Source organism: Larus michahellis, chromosome 1 (assembly GCF_964199755.1).
Source record: "Larus michahellis chromosome 1, bLarMic1.1, whole genome shotgun sequence".
NCBI classification, from domain to species: Eukaryota; Metazoa; Chordata; class Aves; order Charadriiformes; family Laridae; genus Larus; species Larus michahellis.
This window is the reverse complement of record NC_133896.1, coordinates 216,364,745-216,385,436: the sequence shown is the minus strand read 5'-3', so window position 1 is coordinate 216,385,436 and position 20,692 is coordinate 216,364,745.

The window sequence follows — 20,692 nt, the reverse complement described above, 5'->3', positions numbered from 1 at the left end:
GTTAAGGAGCTGCTTTATACGCTGTATAGCTACATCACCTAACCCCTTTTTTTTTGCCTTCCCAGGGCGTCAGTGAGTTTCTGCGGGACAAGAAAGTGCAATCAAGCGTATTGTGCTCTCCTGTTAGCAAGTGTGCCCCTTGCAGGGATCCCTTTCCTCTCCTTTGCTTAAATAGGGCTTTACTAAAATAAACTAACGGCAAATGCATTTTATGTTTCCCCCCCTGGAAAGCACTACAAGGACATCGCTTGTTTTATTAGCGGGAGAGCAGGATGCAAAATAACAGACACAGACCACATGGCAGAAGGTGTTGGCGGTGGCTATCCCTCCCTCTGCACGCCCCATCTCCAGAGTGGGAAGAAAAGGTCTGAGAGCTGCGTCCGGTTTGCGGGTAGTGTCCAGTGCCGTCTGGTTTTGGGTCCTTTTTGGGTTTGTGAAGGGGTGGTAGCTCCAGTGCCCTGGCTCGTTTCCAGGGAGGGAGGCTGTGCTGCCTCTCCTTCAGGTTCCCCATCGGATTGAACTGGATCTGGGGTTTTTTCCTCCTTTCCCCTTCCCAGCGGTTGGGTCGTCTTGTTGTGTGCTCACAGATTGCCCCAGAGATGGTGCGTTTCAGTGTAAAATCTACATCTGTTCATGAACTTGGACACTAAAACCCATGCAGCGAGGACAACCTGAGTCCTGTGTTTCCCATGAGCTGCATCCTGGGAATAAAAATGCTTTGGGATACAAAGAGCATTTCCTCCCTGCGATGCTGTCTTTGCTCATGCCATGGCTGAAGCTTCACTCAACCTAGAGTTTGCCTTCAAAAGCTATGGTGAAATTGAGGCAGATAGATCTTCTTCAGCTCCTGGCAGTCAGCGCGGCCATACCAGGCATGCGGTGTCGCACACACGGGTGCAGTATGGTGCTGCATAAGCACCCATATGGGAAACACACCCTGTCAGTAGGTTTTGGTATTCATTCCCTAGAGCGTCACCGATCCTGAGCGTGATATGGTGCGAACTCACCCTCCTGCTCCACAGGCGCATTTCGCTATGTCTATAAATGCCCTCACAGCATGTCAGGCCCTGATTGTTATCACCTGTACACTTGAGAGATCAAAACAGCCCTAGAAAGGCTTCTCCAGACTCTGCTGTGAGGGCTCACACTGCCCGCCTGCCCGCCCCCAGCCACATTCCAGCACAGGAGAGGAGCTCCATGCTCTCCTGTGCAAGCACCACACCGGCACCATCTTCTCTCTTGGCCAAAAGTGCAGATCTGAGGCAGAGCATTGCTGGCCAGAAAGCCCAGTGGGTGCGGATGCTGCCTTTGGCTCCAAGGAGAGAGGGGACAAGCACCCCATGTAGAGCGAGGAGCCACTTGTCTGGGCATGCCCACCTCTTCTGAAATGCTTTTGTAATTGCCTTCTAAACTGTCAGTTCAGCGTCCACCATATCCCATCTCAAGCAGAAGCACAGAAAAGCCCTTTCATGGCATGGATTCACCCTACAAGCACCGCACTGGTGTGGCCAAGCCGTGAACCTGGCTTTCATCTGGGCACCTCAGAAGGCCAACTAAATCCCCAGGAGATCTGAATCTCCCTTTAGAAGTGCCCTCCTCCACCCATTGGGTGCCCGGGGCTCCTGAATGAACACCCTTCAGGGTGTAATTAATTATATTTAACATTTTCTTCACCTTCCAAAATTGCCTCCCACCTTCCATCAGCAGTTCATGCGATGCTAGTTCCCAGACCAGCTACCCAAAACCTGCCAGGTCTCCCACTTGGGTGGTCTGAGATGTGGAGATGTGATGCCTCCAGTCCCCCGTTTCATCTCTGTCTTTGGGGCAGTGCGGTTGGGATCAAGGACGGGGGCAACTGCTACAGCAGGGACCTGGCCACCTTTGACATCTCCGGTTGGGTTACGCTCAAGCTCCTCTGATGCCCAACCCAGGCACCGTGTCCGCTTTTGCTATCGGCTCCTGGTTGCGAGCTGAGCCCTGCAAACCTACGCATTCCTCCTTGCTTACACACCGCAAGCTTTATTTGTTTTAATCAAAGGGGCCTCTGATAATTATTAACATATTTAATTATTTTTACTCTGAGTCACTCGGCTCGGGCGTGGAGTGATCACAAGGATTGTTTTACTACAAAGACATGGCCCTAGAGCATTTGCACCACCAAGCAATCACCCTTTGCAGATGGAGCTCCCCATCGATGCCTGCCTCGCAGCCTGCCTTTCCTCCCAATTTGAGCTGCTTTTTGCTTCGCTGGGAAGTGCCGGCCTCAAAAAGAGCAAAATGGGGCACATTCAGACAATTTGCAGGGCTACGGTTTTGCACCCTGAGGTTGCAAACTCCGGGAGAGAGCTGGAAGGGAAAGATGTTCATCTGAGCTGTGCTCCAGCCCTGGACCTCGTCGGGGGGTGTTAGTCCGTCTGCCTCTCACGAAAATTGCACCATCCCATCCAGCATCTCCCCCTCCCAGGCTCGCCAGCGAGTTACGTGGCCTCGCAGCAGCAATCAGAGCACACTGCAATTAGTGGTGTTTGTCTGAGGAAACTCATAACTCTGCACTTCCACATGATTTATGAGGTTCCCCAGCCCGGGCTGGCCCGTGAGCCACAATCGTTCCCAGCCCCGCTGGTTCACGGCGAGGCTACCCGGGGCGGTCTGGGTGTTTTTCCTCCTCCGGTGTCCATCAGAGCTTTGCAGGGAAGCGCTCCCCTTGGCAAATACCCCCTCCTGTGATTCCCTGGGGTCTGTGTGCTTTGGTTGGGGGCCAGACCCATGTTTCTGGGCTGCTTTTGCATTGGGATGCATCTCACCATCCTGGGTGAGCTTGGTTCCTGCTCCCTTGTCTGTGCCCTGGGACTTTCTCCCCAGAGTAAGTCAGGACCCTGCAACTGTGGATCCCACTGGACGGCCTTTTTCCTGAGCATCCAACATCCTGGAGAATCCACGTGGCTGGGGAGCAAGAATTACTTTAACTCTGTCCCCCCCGGTGATGCAGGATTGCATTAGCCAAATCTGTAGACACAAGAAAACTGAGGGAGCGACTCAAGGGACCGACTCAAGGATGCACAAAGGACGCCTTGGCAGGGCTGGAACTGAGCAAAAATCTTCAGACACCTTAGAGAAGATGTTGGCCCCTGTTGAAATCCGTATTCAAGAATAAGTTTTTGGTTAAATACGTATATAAATATTTATACAGAGAGAGAGAGAGAGAGGAAGAGGTGGAAAGAAATAAGTTTCACAAACCGAAAACTGCACCATTTTAAACAAATCAAAGCTTTTAATAAAAACCAGAACACTGATGCTACTTTAAAAGGACATAAGATAAGGTCCGGTCTCTGCTTTCCCTGGAGGGAAAGGATTGGAAAATAGTGATCAGGCTGTTCCCGCTAAGGTTGAGCTCTTTCTCAGAAAGCCTGTTTGTTTTTTTTTTTGTCCAAAGCTTTTTATCAGCATTTTTGTTAGCTCTAATAATAGCAGCACTTCTTTTGTCTTGGCTGTTTTCACTGCAGACCCCAGGGAGCAGAGCTGGTGTCCCAGCATTTAAAGGCTTGTCCCCACCAAAGCCCATTTCTAGTCTTGGTCAGAGCTTTGGATGGGCAGCGGTCACCCCAAAGCCCTGGTGTTTTTGGTGTTGTCTTGTCCCTCTAAAGCCTTTATGCTTGTGTCCAAAAGCCACGTCCTAGCAAGCTGCCTGCGAGACTCTGTAGGCAGGAGGTGCATGGGGAGGGGTCAGAAGAAGGGGTGTTTGGAGCTGATTTTTGCTCCTGTGCCTTAAGGACAGCCTGGGCCCTGTGATGGCCATCCAACCCTTCTCACCAAGCACCATCCCAGCCTCACATCTGCTTTCCTGAGGGTGTTCACAAGATACAGTCCTGCTTGCTTTGGACATAGTGGAGAAAAAAGCAAATGCAGAAGTATGGGGTGAATTCCTGATCTTGGCTCCCCAGTGCAGGGAAGAGTGAGATTTGGGAACATAATTTTAAAATAAGAGGGACTCCTCTTGTTTAGAGATGCTACAAGCCGAGATGAGGGATAAATGCGAGAGCATGCCCAGCTGCACTTGCATATGTTGTCACAAAGGAAGAGGGGCCTCCCCAAAGTGGCAGATGACAGCAGCTGGAAGGTGCCACGGGAAGCTGGAGAAAAGCCCAGGGAGAAGCACCCATTGCAGGAGGTGGGAAGAAGCATCAGGAAGAGCCATCTCTCCTGTTTGCTCCAGTTGCAGCAGCTGAGCAGCATCTTGGGACGTGCCAGGATCTCAAAATCCCTGCATTACTTGAGCCTGGGTTATTTTTGATCGACGTGGTCTGCCAGAGCTAATTCCCAGCTTGCACGAGTGACCATCCTGGCAAAATGGGATGAATGACCTGAGAGTCCTGGTGGACAACAGGATGATCCATGAGCCAGCAATGGGCCCTCATGGCCAAGAAGGCCAATGTCATCCTGGAGTGCATCAAGAAGAGCGTGGCCAGCAGGTCGAGGGAGGTCATCCTCCCCCTCTGCTCTGCCCTGCTGAGGCCGCACCTGGAGCACTGTGTCCAGTTCTGGGCTCCCTGGTTCAAGAAGGACAGGGAACTGCTGGAGAGCGGACAGCAAAGGGCTGCAAAGATGCTGAGGGGACTGGAACACATCTCTTGTGGAGAAAGGCTGAGGGATTTGGGTCTCTTCAGTCTGGAAAAAAGACAGCTGAGGGGGGACCTTATCAATGCTTAGAAATACTGAAAGGGTGGGTGTCAGGAGGATGGGGCCAGGCTCTTTTCAGTGGTGCCCAGGGACAGGACAAGGGGCAACGGACACAAACTTGACCATAGGAAGTTCCATCTCAACACGAGGAGGAACTTCTTTCCTGTGAGGGTGGCAGAGCCCTGGCACAGGCTGCCCAGAGAGGTGGGGGAGTCTCCGTCTCTGGAGACATTCCAAACCCACCTGGACGCGTTCCTGTGCCACCTGCTCTGGGTGACCCTGCTCTGGCAGGGGGTTGGACTGGATGGTCTCCAGAGGTCCCTTCCGACCCCTGCCATTCTGTGATTCTGTGGTCCTGTGAGTTGTGGCTCTCTCATTGCTGCTGCTGTGGATAACAGAGCTGTGCCATTGCAGCATCCTCTGCTCCCCACTGCTCCCCGTCCCCTCTGCAAACCACCCGACAATGCTCCTTTATTGCAAGACCAGAGCAGGGAAGGGGAAAAACAGGGCTATTAAAGCCGAGACTATATTAAGCCAGGGAAAACCACAAAAATAAGTGCCTGCAATCCCAGCAGCGCTAAACCTGTCCGCTGACTTCCCCTCCGAAACCAATCTCTCCCTGACCCGGCTGGGAAAACGCCTGTAGTTGTAACCACCCAGTCAGGAAAACACAAAGCGAGGCATTTATCTGAGCCTTTGATTGCACAGCTCGGCACGGCGATTTGCTCTGCTCTGCAAAATAACAAAGCCAAGACGCTGCAGGTAACAGTCAGGCCAAGAAGTCTGTGAGTTTCATTCCCTACAAGTGAGTTTTGGCACGGTAGCTGCTTCACACCCAATTAATTACTTCAGCACCAGATTATACTTGCAGGCTCCAATAGACGTGATAATAGGAACCAATTAAATTAATTTATATTTACTTTGTAAGCATATTTTCCTTTGGTAAATCTTTGCTTTAATTTGACAGATTGGACTCCAGCATTTTGTTTTGGTTAAGAGATACGGCCCTAAATCCAGAGGAGCAAATCCAAACCTGTAAAACCAAGAAGTCCTTCCCTTTCAGGTTCAAAAACATGTAGGACATGATGTTAAAAAAAAAAAAAAAGGAAAAAGAAGGACGTATGCACGTGCCCAGACTAATAAAAACATACCGTGAAATGTGCGGGGAAGTGCCAGCGCGTCTTGCTGGAAGAATGTGAGCACGAGCTGGGTTGGAGGCGGTGGCTGGCGAGATGTCCACGCCAGAGCTTGAAATGGAGATAAGCTTTCATGTCGCAGCGGGCAGGCTCATGGAACAGCATGCATGGGAGACAGCCACGTTCTGCTGTCACCTGCAGTAGGGAACTGGCTTGCTGAGTGCAACTGGTTAAAATGGGACAGTCCCAGTTTATGCCATTATCATAGAATCATAGAATGATTAGAGTTGGAAGGGACCTTAAAGATCATCCAGTTCCAACCCCCTGCCCTGGGCAGGGACACCTCCCACCAGACCAGGTTGCTCAAAGCCCCGTCCAACCTGGCCTTGAACCCCTCCAGGAATGGGGCAGCCACAGCTTCTCTGGGCAACCTGGGACAGGGGCTCACCGCCCTCACAGCCAAGAATTTCTTTCTAATATCTCATCTAAATCTCCCCTCTTTCAGTTTAAAACCTTTCTCCCTCGTCCTATGGCTCCCCTCCCTCATCCAGAGTCCCTCCCCAGCTTTCCTGGAGCCCCTTGAGGGACTGGAAGGGGCTCCAAGGTCTCCCCGGAGCCTTCTCTTCTCCAGGCTGAACCCCCCAGCTCTCTCAGCCCGTCCTCCCAGCAGAGGGGCTCCAGCCCTCCAGCATCTCTGGGGCCTCCTCTGGCCCCGCTCCAACAGCTCCGTGTCTCTCCTGTGCTGAGGCCCCAGAGCTGGAGGCAGCACTGCAGGGGGGTCTCCCCCGAGCGGAGCAGAGGGGCAGAATCCCCCCCCTCGCCCTGCTGCCCACGCTGCTGGGGATGCAGCCCAGGCTGCGGGGGTGTTTCTGGGCTGCCAGCGCACATTGACGGTATGAACCTTAAATGGTTAAATACTTTTGTGTCACAGTAGCAAACAAACGTCTGCTCCTTTTGCACCCGGTTTGTATGTCTCTACAGCACATTCATCCAGGAATAGCTTAAGCCCTTTGTGACTTTCGTGAACTCCATATATGATGACTCAGAAGTGAATGATTTATAAACCATGGCATTATCTCATCCATGTCTTGGGGAACAATCCTAATAAAGGATAGTACCAGTCAGCTAAAAAGTGGCCTGCCAGAAAAAGACACAAAACCAGACCTGTGCCCCAGTGTGTGATGCTGTACATTTATATCCCTGCTTCCCGATCCAACTGGCAGCCCTTCCTTCCTCTCCTTTCCCCCTCTGGCACTGTCCCCACCAGCCTCTGAGAGTTCATGAAATGAAGACCTTCTTTTAAATTGTAAGAGCGGAGATTTAGATTAGACCTCAGGAAGAAGTTCTTTCCAGGGATGGTGGTGAGCCCCTGGCCCAGGTTGCCCAGAGAAGCTGTGGCTGCCCCATCCCTGGAGGGGTTCAAGGCCAGGTTGGACGGGGCTTTGAGCAGCCTGGTCTGGTGGGAGGTGTCCCTGCCCATGGGAGGGGGTTGGAACTAGATGATCTTTAAGGTCCCTTATAACCCGAACCATTCTATGATTCTATGATACTTGTCAGCCTGATGAAACCATTCATGAAATGTTTAAGGCACCTTCTCTCCTTTCTTCTCCTCTCTTCTCTCTGGAGCATCTACCATAGGGAAGTGCAACTCTAGGAAAAACCATCTTTGGAAAAGCAAACCTGGGGACCTACCCTAGCCCTCCACTGCTGCAGGACAGGCTGGTCTTGTGTTTTCCCACAAGCTTCAAAAAACAGACTGGGAATTGCAGTGTTAAAAACCTCCATTGAACTTGGTAGAATCTTTATGGTGGCTTCCACTGATGGCATCAAATCACCTCATTAAAGACATCAGAGGTAGAGAATCATAGAATCATAGAATCTTCATGGTTGGAAAGGACCTTTGAGATCATCGAGTCCAACTATACACACACAAAAAAACCCTACAATCTCTGCCACTAGAGCATGCCCTGAAGTGCCAAATCTAGATGTTTCTTAAACACCCCTACGGATGGTGACTCAACCCCCTCCCTGGGCAGGCTGTTCCAGTGCCTGACCACTCTTGCAGTAAAGGAATTCTTCCTAATATCTAATCTAAACCTCCCCTGCCGCAGCTTCAGACCATTTCCTCTGGTCCTGTCATTATTCACCTGGGAGAAGAGGCCAACACCCACCTCTCTCCAACCTCCTTTCAGGGAGTTGTGGAGGGCAATGAGGTCTCCCCTCAGCCTCCTCTTCTCCAAGCTAAACATGCCCAGCTCCCTCAGCCTCTCCTCATATGACCTGGTCTCCAGACCCCTCACCAGCCTGGTAGCTCTCCTCTGGACACGCTCCAGCCCTTCAGTGTCCCTCTTGTACAGAGAGGCCCAGAACTGAACACAGCACTCCAGGTGAGGCCTCACCAGTGCCCAGTACAGAGGCACCATCACTTCCCTGCTCCTGCTGGCCACACTATTCCTGATACAAGCCAGAAGGCTGTTGGCCTTCTTGGCCACCTGGGCACACTGCTGGCTCATGTTAAGCTGGCCGGCCACCAGCACCCCCAGGTCCTTTTCTGCTGGGCAGCTTTCCAGCCACTCTTCCCCAAGCCTGTAGCGTTGCTTGGGGTTGTTGTGACCGAAATGCAGGACCCGGCCCTTGGCCTTATTAAACCTCATCCAGTTGGCCTTGGCCCATCCATCCAGCCTGTCCAGGTCCCTCTGTAGAGCCTTCCTACCCTCAAGCAGATCAACACTCCCACCTAGTTTGGTGTCATCTGCAAACTTACTGAGGGTGCACTCAATGCCCTCCTCCAGATCATTGATAAAGATATTAAACAAAACTGGCCCCAAAACTGAGCCCTGAGGGACACCACTGGTGACCAGCCGCCAAGAGGATTTCACCCCATTAATCACAACTCTATGGGCACGGCCATCCAGACAGTTTTTAACCCAGCGAAAAGTACACTTTTCTATGCCATGATTCGCCAGCTTCTCCAGGAGAATGCTATGGGGGACGGTGTCGAAGGCCTTACTGAAGTCCAGATAGACAACGTCCACAACCTTCCCTGCATCCAGCAGGCGGGTCACATGGTCACAGAAAGAGATCAGGTTGGTTAAGCAGGACCTCCCTTTCCTAAACCCATGCTGGCTGGCCCTGATCCCTTGGCTGCCCTGCACTTGCCGTGAGAGCTCACTCAAGATGATCATCTCCATGATCTTTCCTGGTACCAAGGTCAGGCTGACAGGCCTGTAGTTCCCCAGATCCTCCTTCCACCCTTCTTGTAGGTGGGTGTCACATTAGCCACCCTCCAGTCATCTGGTACCTCCCCTGTTGACCAGGATTGTTGGTAAATGATGGAGAGAGGCTTGGTGAGCTCTCCCGCCAGCTCCCTGAGTACTCTTGGGTGAATCCCATCCGGCCCCATAGACTTGTGTGTGTTTAGGTGCAGAAGCAGATCTTTGACTACTTCCTCCTGGATTATGGTGGGTTGTTCTGCTCTCCGTCCTTATCTTCCAGCTCAGGAGGCCGAACACCCTGGGGATAGCTGGTCTGACTATTGAAGACGGAGGCAAAGAAGGCATTAAGTATCTCAGCCTTCTCCTCGTCATTGGTTGCAACTTCCCCCCCTGCATCCAGTAAGGGACGGACATTCTCCCTTGGTCTCTTTTTGTTGATGTATTTATAAAAGCTGTTTTTGTTGTCCTTAATGTTAGTGGCCAAGTTGAGCTCCAGCTGGGCTTTTGCCTTCCTAATTTTCTCTCTGTATAACCTAACGAGATCTCTGTACTCCTCCTGAGTTGCCTGGCCCTTCTTCCAAAGGTGGTAAACCCCCCTTTTATTCCTAAGTCCCATCAGAATTTCCTTGTTCATCCAGACTGGCCATTTTCCCCGCCCTTTAGACTTGCAACACTTGGGGACAGCCTGCTCCTGGGCCTTTAAGATTTCCTTCTTGAAGAGTGTCCAGCCTCCCTGGACCCCTTTGCCCTTCAGGACTGTCTCCCAAGGGACCCTCTCAACCAGTGTCCTGAACAAGCCAAAGTCCACCCTCCGGAAGTCCAAGGTGGAGGTTTTGCTAGCCCCCCTCCTTACATCGCTACAAATTGAAAACTTGACCATTTCATGATCACTAAACCCAAGATGACCTCCGACCACCACATCTCCCACTAGTCCTTCTCTGTTTGTGAACAGTAGGTCTAGCGAGGCACCTCCCCTGGTAGGCTCACCTGCCAGTTGTGTCTGGAAGTTGTCTTCCATGCACTCGAGGAACCTCCTAGCCTGCCTGCTCTCTGCTGTGTTATCTTTCCAGCAGATACCCGTCAGGTTGAAGTCCCCAACCAGAACAAGGGCTGGCGATTGCGAGACTTCAGCCAGCTGCTTATAGAATACTTCATCTGTGTCCTCATCCTGGTCGGGTGGTCTGTAGCATACTCCCAGCACAAGATCTCCTTTATTTGCCTTCCCCTTCAACCTTACCCATAAACACTCAACTTTATCATCACTGGAATCTAGCTCTATACAATCAAAACACTCCCTGATGTACAGAGCCACACCCCCGCCTCTCCTTCCTTGCCTATCCCTTCTGAAGAGCTTATAGCCATCCATCGCAGCATTCCAGTTGTGACAGTCATCCCACCACGTTTCCACGATGGCAACTACATCATAGCTGTCCTGCTGCACAATGGCTTCCAGCTCATCCCGTTTGTTGCCCATGCTACGTGCATTCGTGTAGATGCACTTGAGCTGGGCTACCGATTTCACCCCCATCCTTGGCCCTTTATCCCTGGGCTCATTACTAGCAGGCCTGGTTTTATCCCCTTCCCGCTTCGATTCTAGTTTAAAGCCCTGTCCATGAGCCTTGTTAACTCTTGCCCTAGTCCCCTTTTCCCCTTTTGGGATAGGGTTTTCCCATTCTTAGTGAGCAGGCCCGGTGTCCTGCAGATCAAACTATGATCACTGAACCCAAAGACCTGCTGGTAGCACCAGTTTTGGAGCCAGGTATTATCTGTCTGATTTTCTTGTTAACTCATTCATCAGTCCCCAAAACTGGAGGGACAGAGGAGAACACAATTTGTGCTCCCCACCCCTTGACAAGCCGTCCCAAGGCTCTGACATCTTTCTTCATTGCCCTCAGACTTCTTCTCTCCAGCTCCTCACAGTCTGCCTGTAAGATCAAAAGAGGGTCATAATCTGAGGGCCGTATCAGGCCAGGAACCTTCCTGGCTATATCCTTCACACGGGCCCCAGGGAGGCAGCAGAGCTCCCTGTGGGAGGGGTCCGGCCTGCATATGGGACCCTCAGTTCCCCTCAGAATGGACCCCCCTATGACTATTGCCCTTCTCCTGCTCTTCACAGAAGCAGTCTTAATGCGTGGAGCTGGCTGCTTTGGCAACCCCCTGGATGGGGCTTTATCAGCATCCTTAATTCCCCCATCGCCTGTCTCCAGAGGCCCATATCTGTTCTGTACGGGCCCCTGGGGAGGCATGGGGGTCTGGAGGGGGCTCTCCTGCTGCCCCCAGCAGGTACCTGCTTCCATTCCCCCCCATCCTCTCCTAGTTCCCCTCCTTGGTGGTGACAAGAGGGCAGGGGATCCTCTACCTCTCGTGGAGCCTCCGCCTGCTGCTTTTTCCCTAAGGATGGCAGGGTGTGGCTCCACCAATCAATCTCCCTTTCACACTCCCAAATGGTCCTCAGTCTTTCCACTTCCTCCTCAAGCTCAGCCACCAGGCTGAGCAGATCATTTACCTGGTCACAGCGCACACAGGCGCTGTCTATGCTGTCCTCCTGCCAGAGTGACAGACATTCCATGCAGCCCGTCGCCGGGAGAGCTGCATGAGAGACGCCCAAGACGACAGCATGGCCCCGTGACTGAGAGATGAGGAAGAAATATCTTTGTGCTGATGATGGTGAGGTGGACATGTGCAGGATGGGAGCAAATACACGTCCTCATGGACCCTCACTTTGTCTACGTGGAGAGGAGCTGGGCTGAAGTCTCTGCCTTCCTCTGAGCAGGCAGGGATGGGGACACAATGGGGAAAACCTGCCCCTTTCTTTCCTTCAGGATGAAAGTCAGGCTGCTCACCAAAGTTGCCAAAGGGGCTTTGGGGATACTTTAATATCTTTGGAAAGCCGTTGAGCTCCTTTTGGGCTCTGGAAATTTGCTACTTCCAACGTTACTGTTTTCTCAGCCTAGCATAGCGTGTGGATTTTACAACCGTAGAGTTGCTACTCATTTTTCACCCTCTGGATGGTGATTTATGGCTTCTGGAACAAAGGTTAAACCCTCTTCCTCTCCTTGTTAGTGCTGTTTCACACGCTTCACATAGATCTGTGCCGTTGAGCTCGGAAGAGTTTGTTGGCCAAGGTCCCATAAAATCCAATTTTCTCTCCAGTTTGGATCTCCCATGCTTTAAGTCTGCAGACGTGTGGGTATTTTATCTCAGCAGACCCATGAACAAGAAGTCTCCAGCACAATGCAGTGGAGAAGGATCAAAAGAAAAAAAGCATCTACGGGACAACACAAATACTCCCATCTCCTCTGGCATATACTAGCGAGGCAATAACATCAGGCTGCCACAAAGTGCGGGGTAGGTCCCTGTTTTCTTTGCACATGCAAAGGTACATTGCCCACTCAACAGCATGCTTGTGACGATAGACGTGCATTTGGTAGGTCAGCAAACTTGTTTCCTCCCTTCCAATACTGCAAAAAAAATAAAATTCAAGGAAAGAAAAACATTGTGTTAACTGAAGGACACGCTGCATCCTTGCAGCCTGGACTTCCCAAAACCTGTTTTAGCTAATTTCCATTTTCTGAGTCACCATTCTCCCTTTTAAGGCTCAGCTTTCTTTCTGCTGGTGACTGCGATGGAGAACTGCACGTGGATGGTCTCTGTGGCACTAGGTGCCGTATTCCCACAGGGCTGGGCTGTAGATGGGGTCATCACTGAAAACCAGAGGTTGGTCCTCTATTGGAAGGCACCAATACTGATTTGTGCATCCCATGGCCCATCTGCCGGTGACCTGTGACGGAGGAAGCTGCTGCGGGTGGTCAGTGTCCTGAAGCTAGAGGAAGGCTCCAGCACGTGGTTCTTTGTCCGCAGAGAGACACTTAACTGCTTTACCACCACACCCCATGAGCCATTGTTATACTTGGCTTATTCTTCCACCAGATGCAGGATTTCTGTTTTAAAGGAGAACTTAAAAATGAAAACTATGCGAGGAGAGATTTACGGGCTGTGTTACCACTGGGCCAGGCAGTGAGGGCCTTAAGAACTGAAGTCAGTCTGCACAAATATTCAAGTTCTGCTTTTCACCCTCCGTGAACTCCATCAGATTGACTGAGTATAGCCTCTGTGCTCTCCTGTCTACTGCAGTTAAATTTAGACATCCTTTAGAGCAAGAGAGCTGAGACCTAGCCAGGCTGTGCCAGAAGAACCCCAGAAGGCAAACTGTACGAGCCACCATTTCTGGGACATGCTCAGCAAGGCATGAGGATATCACGTTATCATTTCTGTGTCTTCTCCAGCCCTTCCCCATCCTTAGTGGAAGCCCCTCGTGAGCCCTGAATATGTCAAGCTAGTTTCTGCCTTAATAATTTCAGGAGAGGAGATGATGTTATCAAACAACATGAACGTTTTAACACCGTCAAAGGCCCACACCAGACTGGGAAATGAGACTCTGGGGTTGTTTGAATTTTTGCCTCTTCACCCTTCACCCTTCTCTGAGCTTGGGTCCCTCATGTGCATTGACTGCATCAATAAAAATCTAGTTTGTAAGTTGTCCAAGCTATTGCTATGTCAACCTATTTTGAAAGCTCCCCCCCAAAAAGCGAAAAGTCAGAAAAAGTTTCAAAAGCCTAGGAAAAACAAGTCTCATGCTAGATCTCCACCTGCTTCACTTACCGAGGGAAGGTCAAGAGGAGGCTCAAGAAGGGTAGAAGTTTGCCCTCAGGGGAAAACACCCAGAGGCAACAGAGCCTTGTAGTCTATCAAAGGCCTAAGGCCAGAACCTAAAAGCAGACATATTTCATTTTAAAATGAGGCCCAGTGCTTTAACAATGGGAATGATTAAGTGTTGAGACAAAATACCAATGAAAGTAGTAGATTCTTCCTCTTCAGATATTTTCAAATTGTGAGCAGATGCCTGCTGGAACAGAGGTTTTAGCCAAGCACAAGTTATTGGGTTCCTTATTGGAGTATGCAATTTTATGGTCCATATTATATGGAGCTCAGAATAGATGATCTTATGGCCCACTGTGACTTTAAAATCTAAGAAACAGGTAGTTCTGGATCGAAAGGAGCCAGGTTTCCTCTGGATTTGTGTCTTGAGGCTGCTGCCTAAGAAGACACAAAATCCGATTGAAGCTTTTCTCATTTAACAGCCGTGCAGTTAAAAACGCAGTCTCTATTTCCAAGTTGAATTTGTCTGGCTTCGGTGCGGTTATGGGTCTGCCTCTCTCTGCTTGACTGGAGAGAAAGCCTTGCTCTCTGAGGGATACGAAGCAAAGCCTCTTTGGCCTCTAATCTCCTTCAAGTGTGGTTGAACTTGGCCAATGGAGTCGGATGCTGTTATAGGGGGAGAGGACAGACATGAGCACGTACACAAGCTGACAGCTGGACAGAGAGAAGACTGCAATAGCTTCATTTCTCCAGGATAAAAATAGAGAATAATGAAGGTTAACATTAAATTAAAGGAAAAATTATCTCTTCAGAGGGAGGTCGATATGTTTGAGAACATCCCCAGTCAAAGTGGTTGCCTCTGATCTCAGGGGACTGAGTCAGATGACCCTGAAGATCTTGTCATGTCTTTTGGGGTTATAGACTAAATATTTGCGTCAGTCTGACTTTATTTGTTCTTGGATTTGTAAAATGTGAGAGTCATTCAGTGCAGAAATCTGGTCCCTACTCAGTTTTCATGAGAGGTTGGCAGCTCACCCTCTAAAAATAAAAGCTCAAGTGTTATTCACTGTCCACATCATCTGAGCCAGTTAAGATTCAATTAAGAGCATTTCTGGGCTGTATTTTAGGAGTTAGTGTCTGTCAAGATTTTACCTTGGGGTTCTTGGGTTAAACCTTCCTGTCTCAGTGTCGTGCTGTGTGGAATGGCTTTGCTCTTTGAAGGAATCCATCTCCCTGTCTTTCCCCCCACACCCTCCCACAGACATGAGGGTGAGATGGTTTTTGGTATGTAGTAATAACAATTTGTCAGGATGCCAAGTTCAAAGCCTCTAACCTACTGCCAATGCGAAGCCCAAGAGTGAGGTCACGACTAATCTCAGGCTTCTGACCTCCCAGTCACATCCACCATTACTGGATCAGAGGAGAGAAGTGGAAGGGCTTATTTTGAAAGGTTTTAGATTTCAGGTGAGGTCAACAAAAGATTTGCCCAGATGGAAGAAATCAAGAGGATAATATGGAGCATATTAGGGAAGATGAAAGGCGTTGTGTAAAGCAATCTCCTCCTTAGCCTAGAAAGGAAAGTCTAACTACCAGGGTAATCTTCCGGTAATGGCAAATAAGCCTGAACCATCAGAAAATGTAGCAGAAACCAGGCGTTGTCCTGGAGAAAGCAAAGCAAGTGTAGACACTCAGAGTGACGCTGTTAGGATTTTCAAAAGCTCCTAAACAGAGTAGGCTTCAAGCTCTTAAGCCAGTGGGACTGAGGTGCTTAGACACCTTTGAAAAACCCATGAGGCATCTCCCTGCATTCTGAGGAGCGCACATAGCTCGGTAACCCCAGCCTGGGGGCTCGATTCTCTGCAACTCTGCATCCCAACATTTTGAAAAATCGTAGAATCATAGAATGGTTCAGGTTACAAGGGACCTTAAAGATCACCTAATTCCACCCCTCCCTGCTATGGGCAGGGACACCTCCCACCAGACCAGGTTGCTCCAAGCCCTGTCCAAGCTGGCCTTGAACCCCTCCAGGGATGGGGCAGCCACAGCTTCCCTGGGCAACCTGGGCCAGGGGCTCACCACCCTCACAGTAAAGAATTTCTTCCTGATATCCAATCTAAATCTACCCTCTTCCAGTTTAAAACTTTCCTATCACTCCACTCCTTGATAAAGAGTCCCTCCCCAACTTTCCTGTAGGTCCCCTTTAGATGCTGGAAGGCTGGGTGGAAATTAATTACAGGCCATGTGGAAATTAAAAATATTTGGTGACTCTGCCTACAGGAACCAGACCATTCATGCAGCATACAGCCCCTTTTCAGCCCATTAGCCACCTAACGGGCTTGACATCACCAGGTTGTTCTGCGGAGATGCATTCCCAGCCATACTGGGAGCCCCTAACAGGCTTGGGAAGAAAAAGCAGATTTCCCGGCTGCCAGATCTGAGACATCGATAAAAGGACCAACAAAATAGATTTCCATTTCTGGAACCACCTTTTGGACCAATGACAAGATTTCAGGTGAACTGATTTTTCCTCTAGCAGGAGGTAGGGAAACTCTGTAGAAAGGTGGCTAAGGTCCTGGGATATGGGCAGAGTTCTTCTCTCTCCCAGGTTTCTCCCTGCTGTGGTACTGCTTTCTTGCAGCTTCTCTTACACCTGGATTTGCCCCAGTCCTGATGCCCTGGAGGAGCTGGAGCACTAGTGAGTCCATTTCTGGGGATACACCACTTGCCTGGAAGCGGGTTGTGTTGGCATTCAAGTCTATATTTCATCTGCTAATGGGATTACATCAACAGAAGTCTGTGTCCTGGGCTAAAAGGATAAATTGCACAGAAAAGATAACAATACTCCCATTTTAAGAATAAACCAGAAGTTTTGTTCATCCAAGGTAATGTAAACATGAGCATTTTTGGACACACAGCTCTTGGGGCCACTTGGAAGGAGATCCTAGCCCCAAAGGGCATTTGTTGCTCTACCCAACACACTCTGAAAGGACTTCTACAAGAGAGCCCATTTTGGTCACAGAGAAGTAAGGGGAGATGTTGCTGTCAGCCTCTGTGCATGTGGCCTTATCTGGGGTTAACTGTGCCATTTTCAGCTCGGGACAGATAACTGCACTTTATGGGATTATGATATACGTGTTGCATTTATTAGTATAAACACATATGTTGTTACAAGCATAAATCAAATTAAAGCTTAGACTTTCCCATACAAGTTCAAATGTGTATCCTAGCCAGCATCGTAGCTAACTCAATTGTTTCCTGGAGTTTTCGCAGGCCTGGGCTAGAAAGTAAATCAAATTTTGTTACAGACAGAATGGGACACGCGAAGGCTGCGGACGCCTCCCAGCTCATCCCTGTGAAATCTGCTTTTAGTACCTCTTCCCCTGACTTCTTGTGGAGCAGCCCCCGGACAGGAGAAGGGTGTGATGCCTCCTGTATGAAAATAATCATCATCCATCAGCGAGGAGCGTGGCAGCTGGTTTATGTACAACTCCTACGCTGAACAAGGCACTCTCCTGGATGGGTGAACCTACCACGTCTCAGGCAGACGACCACTGGAGCTACACCAGCAAGATAAGCAACGTGTTTGCTATTGCAATCCAAAGAACCTTCAACCCGTTGTAGAAATAAGACTATAAATTATAGTGGAAACGAGTCTTAGCGGGAAATGTGGGCTGCTGTGTCCAAAAATAACAGCAATAGCACTGTGAAAACAGAGCAGTTGATAGGAGGGGAGTACTACTCGAGATGTGGATTTTTGACTCCCGTTTTACTCATCTTATTGGATTTCAGTGGGAATATTGGCAGAGTGAGGGACGGTTTGTTGTCGAGAGCAGCCTGAAGTCCTGAATCATCCAGGGACAGATGCACGCTCCATCGAGGCATGGCTCAAAAGATGCTAAAAAAATAACCCCAAATCTTTTGGGACAAATTCATCCTTTATATAACCCAGATATATATCTATTTTTTTTTTTTCACCTTACAACCCATTGCATTTCACTCCAAATGCACAGGGACCCATTTTCTGTAGCTTGTTTTGCCTGGTTGTGGTCTCGAAGCTTTTCCCAGTGGTGGCACACGGGTGTCTTTCTTATAGATTGTTAACAATGGAAAGGGCACATATTTTTACATAGCAAAGCCTAAGTGCTTTATCTGAATATCTGATACATACATCCTGCATTTACATGCAGTGAAAGTGGGTGTACTTGGTGGATGAAAAGCTGAACATGAGCCAACGATGTGTGCTTGCAGCCCAGAAGGCCAACAGCATCCTGGGCTGCATCAAAAGAACCATGGCCAGCAGATCGAGAGAGGTGATTCTGTCCCTCTACACCACTCTGGTGAGACCCCACTTGGAGTACTGTGTCTAGCTCTGGAGCCCTCAACCCAAGAAGGACATGGACCTGTTGGAGCAGGTCCAGAGGAGGCCTAGAAGATGATCAAAGGGCTGGAGCACCTCTCCTATGAAGACAGGTTGTGGGTGAGAGGTTGTGAGAGAGTTGGGGTTGTTCAGCCTGGACAAGAGAAGGCTCAGGAGAGACCTTATAGTGACCTTCCAGTCCCTGAAGGGGGCCTAGAGGAAAGCTGGGGAGGGGCTGTTGCAAGGGCATGTAGCGATAGGATGAGGGACAATGGTTTAAACTAGAGCAGGGCAGGTTTAGATCAGACATTAGGAAGAAGTTCTTTACACTGAGGGTGGTGAGACACTGGCCCAGGTTGCCCAGAGAGGTGGTGGAGGCCCCATCCCTGGAGACATTCAAGGCCAGGCTTGATGAGGCTCTGAGCAACCTGGTCTAGTTGAAGATGTCCCTGCTCACTGCAGAGGGGTGGGACTAGATGGCCTTTAAAGGTCCCTTCCAACCCAACACATTCTATGGTTCTATGAAAGGACAGTCCCCTCCATCGCTGTCTCGTGGCATCCTCTTGCATTCAAATTCACATCGCCATTAAATAACAGCAACTGGTCTTTATTCTCTCCTTGTTGCCAAGTTATTGTTTGCCAAAATATTGTCTGCCTTTGAAATGATAATCATAACATAAGCATGACAGAGACAGGGGAAAAGTCCAGTTACAGATAATTAGTTTAAAAGCATATTCTAATGAAAATCCTCACCCAAGAGAAAAGCAGTAGGAGATATTCCCCTGAAGCTATGACCCAAATCTTCAGTCTTTGGTTGTCCGTCTCCTTTTCCACATGCTTCGATTAGTGAAACCATTTACAGTATTAATATTTTATTTATAATTTTCCTTCATATGTTCTTAGATGAAGAGGAAGAGGTACGAGTACGATCTCCGTTACAACTGCGTGTTCCTGGATTGATTTTGCTCGAGAAGTAATTTGAACTGGTTTTAGAAAGGTAAACAGAGAGGGATTTAGGTTTTCCCATTAAGAAATGTGAATTACCGAGTTGTTATAAATTAGCCTAATTTGATTTAAGCAGAACAGACTGGATATCAGGTCCTGACGGTTTTCTTCCTCAGATGTAATGGAAGATGGAAATGATGAAATAAATATAAAAAAGATCTGATATGATACAGCAGAGACGCTGACAGAATTAATCCTCAATCATGCTGGTTATTATGCAAACAGCTTTAACACTATGAAAAGAAAGACTCCTACTTGTTCTACTAATTTTTCAAGTTCCAAAAATGTTAAGGAAGAAAAGTGAACCATAACTGCTGTTATTTGACCTGTTTCTCTCCATGGAAAACCTTGAGCCCTTCAATCAACTTCCTCAAGCACCAGTTTTTGAATCTGCAAAATCTCATTTCTCCACCTCAGAGCAAAGAGCTGGACTGAAGAAACACCACCTCCCCAGCTCCAAAAAGCTCAGTTTGGGTATTTTTCTTGAATCTGGATCGATGTTCAAAATGAAAGTGCTTTGAGCAATTAATATTACTAACCCCAGATTGATCCAGAGATATCGGAGTGGGAAGGACTGAGAGACATATCCCTAGAGGTATTTAAGAAGCGTCTAGGTTTGGCACTTCAGGGCGTGCTCTAGTGGCAGAGACTGTAGCGGTTTGGGGTTTTTTTGTGTGTGTATGGTTGGACTTGATGATCTCAAAGGTCCTTTCCAACCATGAAGATTCTATGATTCTATGCTTCTAAGTGCGCGCGATTCTGTGTTACTGTCTGCCTACCCCCAGTGACGGCTCAATTTATAAAGGCAAAATTACTCATCCTGTAGCAATATGTTTGGCACGAGCAAGAGGAACTCGCGCTTCTGTAACTAAATGCCCTGGCGAGCAGCAGAGGCATTGGGAAGGCTCAGCTGAGTGATTTTTGCTTGGCTTCACTTTGGCACCCATCTCCAGCTCCTGCTGAGCCCACATTAAATGGAGCAAAAAAATCAAACTGTTTCACGCTTGTTTCAAAGGAGGCGAGTTTTCACAGCTCCCAGGTCATTTCTAACAAGCTGTGCCTACAGCTTGGTCCCTTCTGGTTCTGGCACAACTGCCTGTCGGCTCTTCTACCAAAAACCAGTAGCCCATGACTGATGGTGTATAAAATGAAAGGTTGCTCGCTTTTTTTCTTGGTTTTCCTTGCTGAATGCAAAGCCCGCTGTAGGTCCCTTTGTTCTCGGCAAGAATGGAGATTAATCATTTTTAGAATGAAAGGCAGGATTTGAAAGACCCCCTCTTTGAGATGAGCTAAGGTGATTGCAGAGTGGGCTGCAGGAGTGGTGGGCAGGCCGTCTGATTCTTTTCTCCTGGCTATTTGCTTTTATTGTATGAAGAAGACACTTGGGACTGCGCATGGCGAATCTCAGCCGGGCTGAAATCAGTGTTTTCACCAGCTGAATATCAAGCTGCGTCTGCTGAGGATCAGCATTCAGCACTGCCACCGCGCATTTCACAGCACGTTAATGAATATGGAGATCAAATCAATACACCTCGTGGTCCTGACAGTACTGCAATACCTTGCTTTAGCCATCTGAACCTGAACTCACCAGAATGAGTTAAGTGATACATTAGCTCCTTGTGTCATTTCAGGCTTTCCAGCAA